This window comes from Microtus pennsylvanicus, chromosome 9 (assembly GCF_037038515.1).
Source record: "Microtus pennsylvanicus isolate mMicPen1 chromosome 9, mMicPen1.hap1, whole genome shotgun sequence".
NCBI classification, from domain to species: domain Eukaryota; kingdom Metazoa; phylum Chordata; class Mammalia; order Rodentia; family Cricetidae; genus Microtus; species Microtus pennsylvanicus.
In genome coordinates this window covers 105,246,347-105,260,061 of record NC_134587.1, presented here as the reverse complement: position 1 = coordinate 105,260,061, position 13,715 = coordinate 105,246,347, and the positions used below count along the sequence as shown (strand labels likewise).

The 13,715-nt window shown below is 42.5% G+C and overlaps 1 protein-coding gene across 8 annotated transcripts in view; it reads left to right on the top strand.

Annotated features, from left to right (window-relative positions):
* The window catches only part of Csgalnact1 (chondroitin sulfate N-acetylgalactosaminyltransferase 1), a 329,616-nt gene that overhangs the window by 169,584 nt on the left and 146,317 nt on the right, over nt 1-13,715 (top strand). Inside the window, exon 1 of one of the 8 annotated variants that reach the window (XM_075986921.1) lies at nt 539-559. The exons of the other annotated variants lie outside the window; for them this stretch is intronic. The gene's annotated coding sequence lies outside the window, so the exon portion shown is untranslated. Of the gene's footprint in view, nt 1-538; nt 560-13,715 lie in introns of those variants that run through there. 8 annotated transcript variants of the gene reach the window in all.

Here is a 13,715-nt window from a genome sequence, read left to right as displayed (position 1 = left end):
AAAAACCCAACTCTGAGCTCGGGGCTCTCCGTTTATTCCAATACGTTGGACATGAGGAGAGACCGAGTTTGCAAGCTTGCATAAAATAAAGGCTCTTTGTGTTTACATACAGGATTCGGTCTCCTTGTTGGCTTTTGCCGGGACTTTGCGGATCTGTGCATAACACTATCTCATTTGAGATAGAGCCTCTCTTGGCTGGAGCGTGGGGATTACTGAGCCTGGCTGGCTGGTGAACTCCAGGGATCCTCCTTCCCTTAGCTGGGATCATAAACACCCCTCACTGAGGATCAGATTATGCTTGTAAGGCAAACACTTAACTCAACTGTTTCTGTAGCTCAATTTCTTTCTTTCTTTTTCTTTTTTTCTTTCTTTCTTTCTCTCTCTCTCTCTCTCTCTCTCTCTCTCTCTCTCTCTCTCTCTCTTTCTTTCTTTCTTTCTTTCTTTCTTCGTACCCAGATCTTAGCCCACAGGTCCTGTCTACATTCAGGGTGACTTTCACTCATCAGCTAAGCCTCTCTGGAAACATCCTCACGGCCCTGCTCAGAGGTGTGTCTTCCAGGTGAGTCTTCATGAAAAATCACACCACTGTCATTTGTCCCACACTCCCAGCCCTGAGAGCAGAACTGCTGTACACTTCAGCGAGGCTGGCCACATCTCCCGAACTATTGCTAGGTGAAAAATGAGGCACAACTTGGCCAAACTTCTTTTTCTAGTTAAAAATAAAAAGAAGCCAAGATGGAGGTGATGGGCTTTTTCTTATCAGAGCAATCTTTGTGAGCAAAGTTTACTCCTCTCTCTTTTCTACCAGGAATTATAGAGGTTAATAGGGATTGAATGGTTCCAAGCTTCTGACTTAAGCAAAGATGGAGGGCAAGTGGATGCTCGTATACCCATGGGCAAGGAGGGAGCCTGCTGTGTACTCTCTAACTGAGTGTCGTCTCAGAGATTGTGCGTTCTGGCCTGCCCATTGTAGATGGGGCCTAGAGAAGAGGGTGATGAAGGTTATGGTTATTGCCAGGTGTAAAGGGAAAGCCCAAATGCGTGGGAGCCACAGGTGCTTCCCACTCATAGACATGCTTCTGCACTGTGCTTGTTGATCAGACTGGCCTGCACTTTCAGCAGGCGAGATAGGAAGACTCCTCTATCAAAGTGAGGGGCCTCTCGCTACCAGGGGAGAATGTGCTAGAAGATGCAACCAGAGGTGAAGTTCACCAGTACTCAAATCCCTGCCAGCAAGACTTGGGTCCCTTTCTGTACCAGCTCTGATGACTGAGGGACAAACAGTCTTACCATGTGGAGTAGTGGCCAGTCTGATCAAAGAACGGGTCACAAGGAGAGGACTCCTAAGAGCTGAGGTCAAATACCCCAGGTTTGGCTCTTCTCCATCATCAGAGGAGAAAGAAGTGAGCTTCCTTTCCCTCTGCCCTCCTCCCTTTGCCTATCTGAGCCCTTAGCTCTCTAGTCCGAGAACCCTACAAAACAAGAAAACAGTCATGGGCATGACATTGACATATGGTCCTTTTTAAAAGAAAAATTCATTTTTATTTCTGGCTTTATGTCTATATGGGTAGATGCCATGTCTGCTGGTGCCTGTGAAGCCAGAAAAGACATAGGACCCCCTGGAGCTGGGATTATAGGTGGTTGTGAGTCACTTGATGTGGTGGTTGGAACCCCCTTGGGTCCTCTGAAAGGGTAGGAAGCCCTCTTTATCCCTTAGCCATTTAACTGGGGGTTCTTTTTGCTTCTTTTTAGTTACTTAAAAATACTCTTATTTTTTAATTAAAATATAATACCTCATTTTTCCATTTTCTGTTTCTCATCAACTCTTTCCACATACTCCTCATCCCTTTTGAATCAGTGGCCTCTTTTTTTGTAATTATTTAACTATTTATATATCTATATAGAATATGTAAATATATGCCTAAGTATATAAATAGAAGCTGCTTAATCTGTTTAGTCTTATCTGTGACTTAAGGGTGATCAATTAGTATTGGATCACCAATTGGGAACTCATCCCGGGAGGACATAATTTCTCCCATTCTAATCATTCCTGTTTCTTGTGGTTATTTGTCTAGGGTTGGAACCCTTCGAGGTTTCCCACTTCCAGCTAGCTTGTCTGTTAGTGTTGTACCTATCTGGGAACAACAAGTAGGTTTTAGGCAGCCAGATGATTAAGGTTTTACGAGTAAAGCTTCCCTGTCATTTTCAGGATGGTCCCTATAAAGACATTTTACTCTTAAATTCTTCCCATCACACAAACGAAATATGATGAGCTCCCTTGAACCTGCTACCCAGCCCCCATGAATACTAAGGCTTTGCCAGTCTTACCTCCTCTGTCCCTTTCACGATCTCATCTCTTAAAGCCATTTGCGTGTGGGTCTTATCACTCTCTAGCCCAGATGACCTTGAATTTATAGAGCTCTACACCTACCTCCTGTTCCCAGCTTGTCTTCCTGAGTGCCGAGGAACAGGCCTGTGCCGCCACCCCTAGCTACTTATAAACTTCTGTAGAAACACTGCAAGGCAATTATTGGCATTCTGCCATTTCACATGTAGATACTGCCGTACACATTTCTAATTGAGAAAGACTTCTGTTTTCACAGCCATTATAGCATTACTGTTCCCAAGTGTATTGGTTCATCATATCGTACATTACCTAATCCATATTCAAATTTCCCCAGGGGCTTCAAAGTTATCTTTTTATTGTTTCTTTTCAGATTTCTATGTGAACAGGGCCCTCATTTTACATTTTATCCCTGTAACTGCAACTGTGTTTATTATGCATGCAGCTCCTTATTCTTTCTTTCTCATGGCTCTGCTTTGATGGAGCTGTGGTTTCCTTCTTCCTAGAGCAGTTCACCCTTCTGATGGGTGGCCCTGAAAGGAGTCATATAACTCACTTCTCTTTCTTGGGTATAATCTGCAAGTTGTCATATTGTCTCAGCAACTTGATTAAATTTGGTACAATTACTTTTAGACATGAGTGCTTCTTAAGTAGCAGTGTGTGTGTGTGTGTGTGTGTGTGTGTGTGTGTGTGTGTGTACCAGGCTACTTTAATTATCAATATGGATTCATCGTTTTGGATGAACTGGGAATTAAGGTCCCTTTCTTTCCAAAGGGAAAGGATATTCAGAGTGTAGCCAGGGGTAACCGTTACTGGAAAAAGCAGACCTTCTGGGTTTAACAGTGAGCCGTGTCCCCTGGGCTGCTCTGGCTGAGGTGTAATGGAATTTCTCACCAGGGATCCAAATTCAATACATATGTGAGCTGGCAGACAACATGGTTTTGAAAATAAGCCATGAGCTCTGGATGATTAGACTATGGACGAGATACAGGACTGCAAAGAGAAGATTCTGGACACAGCCTGCCTCTTATCCTTAGTCCTTCTGGGACTTCCTGGGGATGTAAGTGCTGGGTTCCCATGGTTGCAGGGTACCAGACCGAGGCTAGAATCTTGTAGTCAAGTGGAGAGATGAACATGGCTGCTGCTGGGTTCTGGCACCACGCACAAGGTTTTCTTGCCAGGATCTGCCTGCCCTGCCAGGGTTGGTGAGCGAAGTGAAAGTCGTGATTTCTGTTGTATGCCAGACCAGAGAGTCCTCCTTGCTCTGTCTAGTAAGCCAACCTTCATGAAACAGACCCTTAAAGTTGGTTTATTTTTTTTTTACTCTTTGCTTTTTGGGGGTCCACCACCAAACTCCTAAATAAATACGTGAATTTATTCTTACATATGAATGCCTGGCCTTAGCTTGGGTTATTTCTAGCCAGTTTTTCTTAATTACCTCACCTACCTTTTGCCTTTGGGCTTTGACCTTTCTCTATTCTGTATACTTTCCTTTCCTTCTTACTCCATGGCTGGTTGTGTGGCTGGGTGACTGGCCCCTGGCTTCCTCCTAGCTCCTCCCTCTTCTCTTATTTTCCTCTTATTTATCCTCTCTGCCTGACAGCCCTGCCTATCCCTCTCCAGCCTAGCTATTGACCATTCAGCTCTTCTTTAGACCAATCAGATGTTTTTGACAGGCAAAGCAACACAGTTTCTCAGGGTTAAACAAATGCAATATAAAATAATGCAATACATCTTTGCATCGTTAAACAAGTGTTCCACAGCATAAATGAATATAGCAATCTTAACCTAATATTCCACAACAGACCCCAGAAGGCAGAAATGGATGTCAGATTCCATAGAGATTGTTTTAAGACAGCATGGCATTGAACTGTACTCACCAAAGGCCTGGGGACTAGCAAGAGAGAAACCTCCTGGATTCGGGGGAGGATTGTTTGGGTTTGTAGTGATAAGGATGGAATCCAGTTTCTTGCACAAGCTAGGCAAGACCTAAACAACTATTGTGCACCCTATCTCATCTCCAGAATGGAGTCCTTCCTTCAGGGCTAGCATCCAGCCGCTCACAGGGGGCAGAGCAAGCTTCAAGCGCTCTGGGCCTATAGAAACGGTTGCCAGTTTTTGATGGCACCGGCTCCTTTAAGAGCTGTCTCATTCCTCATTCTTTGCTTTTCCCTCATACTCAAAAACCTGAGGGGAGTAGCAGCTGTAGAAGGCAGTGCTGATGTGTATCCTACATTAAGACTTGTTCTGAAACCCATCTAGACTTGGGAGAAAAGGGTGGAATTATAAATATTACTATAAAAACAGTTGGAATATTTAATAAGTTTAAGTGATTCCCGATGACCTTGAGGTGAGCCAGAAGGTTCTGGAACCTGCTGAAGTTTTCATACAGAGCAAAAGAAAGGTCACCTTCCAACCCCTTCAGTGGACTCTTCAAAGAGCGTCGGGAACATAAGATGTTTTCATCACACCCTTGTAGTCTGTTGGCTTAGCTTCTGGTAACTTTGCTGGTTAGTACTTGAGGACAAAATGGGTAAGGATAACTTACTGGGTGAGGGGTAGGTGAACCAAACTGACTTCATCTCCTTCATGCCTTCAGATTCAAGTGCAGCCTCAAAGTTCTGCCGTCAGAGGCACACATCCTCACATGACCTGTCCGTGCCCGGTGGAGAACTGGCTCTCAGTCCATTTCAACCTTGGTATCAGCTTGTGTCGTTTTCTCAGGCTGAACAGGGTGCTTTTGACTCAAAAGGCCTCATGTTGTCTGCTGATTCTTTGAATGTGATTTTTAGGGTCGTGGAAATTTTGTAGAGAAGAGTATTCCAGTATATCTTTATAGGGTATTCACCTTTACTGAGGTAGTATGAACCACTGCTTTGTTGGCTTCCCTGGGAATGGCTATTATAAAGAAAAATGGTCACAAATAACAAACTTTTTCATTGCTGCACTTAAAATATGTGACAGGAACAAGAAAAGGGGATTTTATTCTGCCTCATGGCTTTAGAGGCTTTAGTTCATTATAGAGGGAACACACACAACAGAGTGGCTTGGTCTGAGGTGTCCGGAACATGGATTAGAGGCTGTACATCAGGAAGCAGGCACCAAACTAAACTGTTATAGACTCATTCCAACCTTCCACAAGTCAGGCCCCAGCTCTTAAGACTCTAACGTCCCCAGGATTGGTACCAACCACAGAGGTGCCGGCATTCATAATATGAACCTGGGCAGGGGAATATTTCAGATTCAAGCCACACAGTCTGTAAATCTTTAATAATTCCACTTCTGATGGTTTGTTTTATTTTAAGAACAATTTCTTGCTTTTTGCTCAGGAAACTCCCCTTTCAGTGTTATCTAACCAAAAGGTACAAAGCTCGAAGACTTTGTTTACGGTTGGGTAGGCAGAGTCAGCACTATAGGACTATCGCACTGTCTGTGCTGAATGAGAGTGTGTTTGTCCTGGGTAGGGCATGTGTATCAGTCGCTCCTCTACTACTCCAAGTAGGGTCACCTGAAGTTTATTGGTGTTAGAGTATTAATTATTTTGCAGACCAGGTTTTTCAGAGAAACTCATGAATTTTGATGCTTTTTCTGACATGCCAACTCAACTGTTTCTGAAAGCTGCTGTGATTTTTCTGCTGGCCTTGTTGTCCAGCCGCCTAGCCTATGCCTCCATTGACTGTCCACAGAGAATGACATGGGGAGAAAACCAACAGTATGGATCTTAAGGTTTTAATATGTTTGATTTGGGAAGTTGAAATTCTGTAAACCTTTATGTTTTCCGGGAGAGATGCTGAGCTGTAGGGAAATCATTCTCTGAAAATGAACAACAATGTTTATGAAAGCTTTATTATTTTTTAGGGAAAGTGTTTATATTCTTGTTGCTGATTTTTTTTTCTGGGTGCTGGCCCAATTTTGCTCTTACTAATACAAGGAAAACACATGTTGGTGGATAATTTGATCTCATCAGATAAAACACAAAATTATAATGTAACCTATGGTAGGTCTGTTCCCATTCATGTGCAAAGTCCCACTGACAATCATCCGAAGTGTTGGTAAAGAGGGGCAGGCAGTCGTTTTGGTGTTTGTTCGTTTGTGTTTAGTTTTTTGAGACAGGATTTCTCTGTGTAACAACCCTGGCTGTCCTAGAACTCACTCTATAGAACAGGCTGGCCTCAAACTCACAGAGATCTGCCTGCCTTTGCCTTTTGAGTGCTGGGATTAAAGACGTGTGCTACCATTGCCTGACTGAGGAAGGCAGTTTTAATCTACAGTTGGAACAAATCATACTTCTTTGGAAGAGGGCATGTGGCATCTACTTCTAAGAGATTGATGGTGATTCTTTGTGATGCTCGTCCTCATGGAACCATGCGTGGAGGGCTAAGCGTTCTGTTGCATTTGGCTGAGGGATCACAGGTTTTCTTCAAAGCACTCTGAAAGGTTCTTGGCTATTGTAGCTACTTTTTAAGAGGTTTGTCTCTGAAAACTGAAGTAATTCTTTTTAACATGACTCTCAAGAATTTTGCAAATGCTAGAGACTGGAGGTATATCTCAGTGGTAGAGCATTTGACTATAAGTGCTGGAGATTTCGTCTAGAGACACTTAAAATAATATAACTTCATTTCTGCCATTCAGAATATTCAGTATCTCTCTGAATGCAAATGACATGCCAACTGAATCAGTCTCCAGAAGAAGAGGCGGCAGCTGGCAGTGGTTGGTTCGGTGGTCCTGATCTTTAGCTGCTCCTGTCGCTTTTAGACTCCAATGTAACATGGCTCACATATCTCCCACAATTGGCTTCTGTGAATTTAAGTGGTGACTTGATCACTCTTTAGTTACGGGCTAGCCCAGTCTTCTAGTTTTAATAATCTTTTATTAGTATGTGTATTATTGGGGGCTTGCATGTTTGTGGGAATCAGAGGATACCTTTCATATAGCCATTTCTCTCTTTCTACCTTTCAATGAATTCTGGGGTTGAACTCAGATCATCAGGATTATATCGTAGAGGGCAAGAAGTGTCTTATCTGCTAAGCCATCTCACTAGTCCTTCAGGTTTTTATTATTCTGAGTAAAGCATCTCTGAACATCATGTACATGTTTTCTGGTGGTCATGTCTGTTATTGAGTCACAGAATAGACAAATACTTTTTAGGACACATTGATAGACAGTTTTCCAAACTGTGTCAAATTAGACTCCACCAGCCAGATACGTGAATTCTAGTTGATTGACAAACTTGCCAACACTTGGAATTGTTAAGGACCAGTTTTAACAACTTAAAGCTGCTAGCTCTAAATCTGAAATACGAAGTTCACATCAATTCAGTGACATTTTGTTTAACATTTATTTAAATACAAATTTGAACCACAAGTATCATTTTGGTGTCATGCCTTCTGGGTTCAGCATGCTTCCCTGTGTGTGGCCTGAGGCCTCGAGAGAAGAAAATGTAACCTCTTTGTTCAAGACTTCTTTATGTCAGGTATAGGGTACCATTGAGAATAAGACATCAGCATAACAAGTTATGTCTTTACTACCCTGCCAAGTGTGTCCTGCATGTTTCCAGCATCTTCTCGCTTTTCCCGCAGCCCTGGGAGGTCATCGGCACTGTATCTTCCCGGATACACCCCTGTGTCAACTCTCCTGGCTGATGGTGGTGTGTATAATGATAGGCTGCAGATCTGTCTCCCCCAAAGTGCTCTGCTCTTCTCTCTGCCCATCAGGATTTAGTCCCCCAAACCTTGACTGTGAATGGAATAAATTAAGATGTAGCATTAAATGGGAAACTGGCTTATTTGTTTATGGCTGCATTTTAATAGTGGATTTTAGGAGACAGTATTTCACTCAGCTCCGGGGAATTAATAGATACATTTTTATATGGTTCTAGCTGATGGAAAAGTTGAGAAATTTTGATTCTTTACAACATGTATTTATATATTTTTGTTTGAAAACTTCATGCAAGTATGCAATGGTCACCCCCCACTACCTCCTTCAACCCCCTGTGATCCCCTCAATACACCTCCTCCCCAACTTGATATCCTCTTTGTATTCTATAACCCATTGAGTCCAGTTAATGCCGCTACTATGCTCATGAATGTAAGGTCATCCATTGAACATGGACAACCTGCTAATGTCCACTCCCTAGTCCAGAAATGTGACTCTTCCCGCCTCAGCATCTGACTGTCATCAACAAAGGTTAGGATGTAGGGAGACCCTCCCTGCTCCATGATGGGTTTTTATCATGATTCTTCTTCTGCAGGTCACATGCAGCTTTGAGTTTGTGTGAGCAGCAACCATGCCATGTTCCAAGGCCAGCATTTCACAACACCCCTCCACCCTCCACCTCCTGCAGTTCTTACATTCTCTCTGACCCCTCTGCCACAATGTTCTGTTATATGAGCTGTGGCGGGCTACATTCCTAGTACCCAGCCGCCCACATGGCTAGCTTTATACTCGAAATAATTACATGGAAACTGTATTCTTTTAAACACTGCCTGGCCCATTAGTTCCAGCCTCTTATTGGCTAGCTCTTACATATTGATCTAACCCATTTCTAATAATCTGTGTAGCCCACGAGGTGGCTTACCAGGGAAGATCTTAACCTGCATCTGTCTGGAGTAGGAGAATCATGGCGACTGACTAGGCTTCTTTCTCCCAGCATTCTGTTCTGTCTACTCCGCCTACCTAATTTTCTGTCTTATTAAAGGGTCAAGGCAGTCTCTTTATTTAACCAATGAAATTAACACAAAACAGAAAACTCTCACCCATCAATGTTCTCTGAGGTTTCAGTTGAAATTTGCCCATAAGTGATGCTATGTCTACATATGAGGATAGAACTAATAGGAGAATGGGCATAAAACAAAAATTTCAAACCAGTCCAATGTAATTGACATGAGCATATTGACTGAAGAAAGCCTCAGATACATTAATATTACAGATCTTATCAGTTAAATTTTTTTCCCAAAATACTTTTTTCAATGGCTGTGCATGGTATCTTCCTTTTCTGAGATGGGACAGACTGAGGGGAGAGAAGGCTTGGAAAAGGAAACTAAGGGTTTTTTTTTAAAATAGATATCTTAAGTGAAAAGGGTGCTGCATCTGAAGTTTACCTGAAGTCTTTTGGAGTTCTGGAAACAGGAGGAGCGTATGTTATGTGGCGGTGCTAGTGTAACATGCCAGGAGCGGTAGAGACAGACTTTCAGGCTCAGGACCAGCTGCTGTGTGAACCTGTGAGTGTGGATGACATGAATCTGGCAGAGGGAGAGGGACACACCATAGTACTATTCTGGGGTTTGGGGGAATATAATGGGTGAGAGCTGAGTGTAGGCTGGGCCTTGCGCTGTTACGCAAGAAGGCTTAGTCCTGTTACCAACTCCTGGGAGCTCCTGCAACCTTCAGAAGGTTAGGAGATTTGAGCAGACTTGTGGGCAGAAGGCAGGACCCAGGACTTTGATGGGTAGATTAGAGGCATGGGAGGGGATGGGGCAGTTGTGCTAAGTCACAGAGGGGGTCATGAAGCAGGATCTGAAGTAGGACAATGGCAGTAGGAGGAGAAACAGACAGATCTAAAAAAAAAGATAATGTCACACTGGGCTAGGTTCTGGCTCTTTTGATACAGATGTGGAAGGGGTATTGACAGGATAGGAACAGCTGTAGATGACTCCAGGCCAGGTTTGAGCAGCTAGGGGCTTCTGTATACTAAATATATTTTTTGTTACTATGTTTTTGTATAAGATACTTCAAAATCATTTTTATATGTTTAAAGAATTTTTAGTTAGTAAGTTAACTTTAGTAACCATTTCCGTGACCACAAAGGGCCCCTTCATGAACATATTAAAGTTCTGGGACTATGGGATTCCAGCGTCTGCAGCTGTGCGAAGACTAAGGTCATAGCGGAGAGCTCAGAGAAGCCCACAGCTGTTCTCCCTGGGACCTGGCTTTGCTGCCAGATACCTCCCTGTAGGAGTTCCAGCCAATAGGGCCCAGGGCATAGAGGCCAAGGGCTGGAAATGTGGGAAGGCAATCACTTCCAGGTGATCAGAGACAAGGCCTGTGGGAATGGAGAGGGCTTGTGGGGAGAGGTGACTTCCCCAGCCAGTCTGGGCCCTGTTCCTGCTCCAGTGCTCCTCATCTGTCTCTCTGCCCTGGACACCGTTGTCTCCTCTTCTCCCTGCAGCCGTCTGTTGCTGCCAAGGTTCCTCGCTCCCGGCTCATTGCATGTAGACATAGAGTCACAGCGTGTTCCTTTTGCGCTTGGCCTTGTTATCGATTTGGTGACAAAGCAAATGGGTTTAGAGCTTCTCATGCTTCCTGCTTTTTCTTACGCATCTATCTGTCCTGGAAAGGAAGGCAAGATTCTCATTTGTGTCCGATCACTAGACCTTTGGTGAAACCATGCAGAGTGACTTCAGCCACAGATCAAAGTAACACTCAGAGCTGGACTTAATCCCAGACTCTGGGACAGAGCAGTGTGGACGGGTCCTTAACAAAGAGCCCGATGGGGTCACAAGAGGAGCAGATAGATAGAGAAAAGTCATACTATCATTTTCAGAGTTTCTTAGCACTCTCCAGTCCTACCGAGTTTATGACAATGAAACACATATTTAATATTTTCCTAAATCCAGTTATTAAATTTACGTATTTGATTTATTTATTTTTATTATCAATTACAACATACATGCCCCAAACACCATAGACCATGAGTTATACGCTATCAGTGCCTCACTAATTTAGGGTGTTGACAGTCGATAATATCCCTCTCTAGATTCCTTCTTGGCCACCTTTCCACCTCTTTCACAGACACACACTTCACTAATTCTAAGGCCATTTGCTTGCTGCCCAAAATAATCCCATTATTCTCCATATGGATCATTTCATTTGTGCTTGAACTCCACATCACTGGGGAGCGCCTGCTCTTGTTCCCCAGTGCGCTGGTTTCCTTCTTCTGACAATTCTTGCCTCTTGGCATGTTCATACTAACTTTCAGAATCAACTTAGTCAAGGCCTACAATGCTCATACTAAGTTTGAGGGAATACGTTGAAAGTATGAATCAATACGGAAAGAACTGTCATTTGTATAAGACAGGGTTCTTATTTAAGTCTATTTAAATGTCTTGCAAAACTGTGCTTTTTGTTTTTTGTTTTGCTTTGTTTTGTGTTTCCTCACAGACTTTGTGTATCTCTCATTAGAATCATTACCAGGCACTCTGTATGTTTTGGTGCTGTGGCAATTGCTATCTCTTTTAGGATTTCACTTTTTGTTGGAGGCTGTTAAGGAATTTCATTGGTCTTTTGACCTTCACTTGGTGGGGAAGCTTCTGTGACCATTGCACAGTGCCCCGTGAACACAATCTCACATTTGTGAACTATGCTGGCTTGTTTCTTGGCTTTCCAATCTTTGTACTGTTTGCTTCCTTGTGCCCTTGTATCCTGCCTAGGCCCCTAAGGGATGCTGAAGGCTGATGGCTAGCCTTCCTCTTGCTTTTGATAACGAAGGGAATTTCTCAACATTTAACCATTAACCATGATGTGCCCATAGTAATTTTTCATGTATAATAGGGGCGGGATGGGAGCAGCCTTCTGTCCCGACTTTTCTAAGAGCTTTAGATCATGAGGGTTGTATTTTATCAAGTATATTTTCTGTGTTTGTTGAAATGGATATATAGTTTTTCTGTCTCCAGTTCTTAATGTGAGAAGTTATATTCATGCTTTTAGAGTGTTACCAATTTAGAATTTAGAAATTCAACTGGCTCACAATGATGTTTTATATATTACCAGATTCAGTTAGATAAAACATTATATGGGGTCTTTGTATTTACCATCATGAGAGAAATTAGCCTGTGATTTATCTTTTCATATCATTTTTGTTGTTAAAATGAGGCATTGGCATATTTTCATCTCATTCTGAAGTTTCCTAAAAGAATAATAACTAAGCTTTAAAAAGTACTTGAGTAATTTTTAAAAAACAAAACTGTTGCCTTAAGTACAGCTCTTTACCTGTGCACATGACTCAAGGAATATTAGATATTTAGAAGCTGTCTTCTTTTGGGAAAATTCAAATCATGTTCAGAATGTTTTCAGTTTGACAAATATCACTTATTTCATGAAAAAAAGTATGTTCTTTCAAAAAATCTTCAAAGGAATGGGGGTGACTTGGTTCTGATGGCCTCATCTTTGGATGAAACATTATTTTGTTAAAGATAACTGGATGAACAAGTTGCTCAATAGTCCATTTCAGCTTCTAAATTAAACACCAGCATGGAAAAAATGTTTCTCATCATGAAGAACCCATGACACTAATAGTTGAAGTGTTGAGTCATTGCTTAAACAGTGTCTCATCTCATCTAGACCATATTTTTACTTTTGGAAGTAAAAGTCAAGTATTTAAAATCACATGGGGTAAAATATACAATTTTAACTGAGTTTATGTAGCTTTGGATCCATGTATATGTGTGTTTATACATATATGATACACTATATATGTATGTACATATATATATACATACGTATATATGATAGATATACATATAAGGATCTTTCTCTGTACTAACATATTTTCAAGAGTATTCAGAAACCACATAGAAGCCGGAATGGTGCAGTTTCCCCAGCTGTGGCAACCTTGGGTCTCTAAATGTAGAAAACCATTTGTTTTGTAAGAGCTGAGCCCAGGATATCACATAGATTAGGCATATGTTCTTGGAACATTGTTTCTACTGGGAACGACTGGAACACGCTTTCAATATCTGCTCTCGGAAGGCAGAGGCAGGTGGATCTCTGTGAGTTCGAGGCCAGCCTGGTCTACATAAAGAACTGCAGACCAGCTGGGTGATGCTGCGACACCTGGTGCAAACAAACAAGCAAGCAAAAGAAAATGAGTTTTACTTTTATTAGTATAAAAAACAAAACACCCAAGTCTCAGTGCTTAGCACAGCTGGGAGCTTCTTTGTCTCTGCTCTTAGCAGTGTCAAAGTGCAGTACCACCCCCCACTCATCAACGGTGAGGTCCTTCTGGATGCGGTGTGGTGGCTGGGTGTGTGAGAGGAGCAAATCACAGGAAAAGAAAGAAAGGAAGGAATGGAGAGAGTCGGGAATGAGGGAAGAGAGAAGCTGAACTGAGGAGGACACACTACATCCTTAGTTACCCATTCTCATGGGAACTGATCCATTTAGAGAGCCCTGTGCTAATTCCTCATGAAGACAATGCTGTCATCAAGGCCTGGCCTCTTAAGGGTTGCACCGCTTCGATTCCAGCTCACGAATGTGTGAATCTTTGGAGAACACACTCTAGCAAACCATACCTAGTCGCGAGAAGAAGGTATAGCAAACCATAGCTAGTCGTGAGAAGAAGGTGTAGCAAACCATAGCTAGTCGTGAGAAGAAG